This window comes from Otolemur garnettii, unplaced genomic scaffold (genome assembly GCF_000181295.1).
Source record: "Otolemur garnettii isolate 467f Iridium unplaced genomic scaffold, OtoGar3 scaffold00043, whole genome shotgun sequence".
NCBI classification, from domain to species: Eukaryota; Metazoa; Chordata; class Mammalia; order Primates; family Galagidae; genus Otolemur; species Otolemur garnettii.
In genome coordinates, this window is record NW_003852438.1 from 1,098,968 (window position 1) to 1,100,101 (window position 1,134).

Sequence of the window (1,134 nt, forward strand, 5' to 3'; positions counted from 1 at the left end):
GGAGTTGATCTACTCTGGTTATTCACGTTACCAGTTTTTCCGCTGATTCCACCCCATTCTGAGTTTACCCTGTTTGGAGACCTTATCAGAACCGTTGAGTCAGTGGCTTCTTTTGGATGCCTAGAAAGGCAGGGCGTGTCTGTCGTCTTCTCCCAGTTCTTAGGCGCTGGGGCAATGAGGATGCAGCGGAATGCAGCAGCTGCACAGGAGTATGCGTAGCCAGATCAGACCTTTTTCGGTTTGCTAGGTCGCTCGGGGGCAGGAGACCAGCAGCGGCTGGATCAGTCCTAGTTTGGCTCCAGTGGGGTGACGGGGGGTGGGGGCAAGGGAACAGCAGCGGCTGGATAAAACTGCGTTCAGTTCCGCCGGTGTGGCCAGTGGGGCAGGAGAATGGCAGAGGCCGGATCAGTCCTAGTTCGGCCCCACCAGAGGGCAGGGGAACGGCAGCAGCCAGATCAGGGCAGGAGACCAGCAGCGGCTGGATCCGTCCTAGTTTGGCCCCACTGTGCAATTGGGGGGAAGGGGAAAGGCAGCGGCCAGATCAGTCCTTGGTTAGCCCCACTGGGGCTACTAGGGGGCAGGGGAATAGCAGCGGTTGTGCGGGTAACGCGCACAGCCAGGTCAGTCCTAGTTTGGCCCCGCCAGGGCAACCGGGGAACAGGGAAACTGCTGCGGCTAGATCAGTCCTAGTTCAGCCTCGCCAGGGCGCGGGGGATCAGCAGCAGTGGTGCATGGCACAATGGCAACCAGATCAGTCCTAGTTCGTCAGTCTGGGGAAACCGTGGGGCAGGGAAACAGCAGCAGCTGGATCAGTCCTAGTTACCCACAGTGGCAGGGGAATGGGGAGCAGAGGACTCCTCTGCTGCCACCGCTAGAGCAGCATTAGCTAGCTGATCTGGTCCCTCCTGGGCATGGAGCCCAAAGTGGGGCCCTGCCGCTGCCCACAGGGCGCACATGGCTCTAGCAAACAATTCTAGGCCCACCTGGGACATGGAACAGGGATCACCTCTACTGCCCATGGGGCATGCGTGGCTTTAGCAAGTAGTTCTGTGACTGCCCAGACCTGGGGGCTCCTCTGCGGCCACCTGCCGCCTACAGGAGGCATGCCGCTCTAGCAAACAGTTCTGTGGCCCG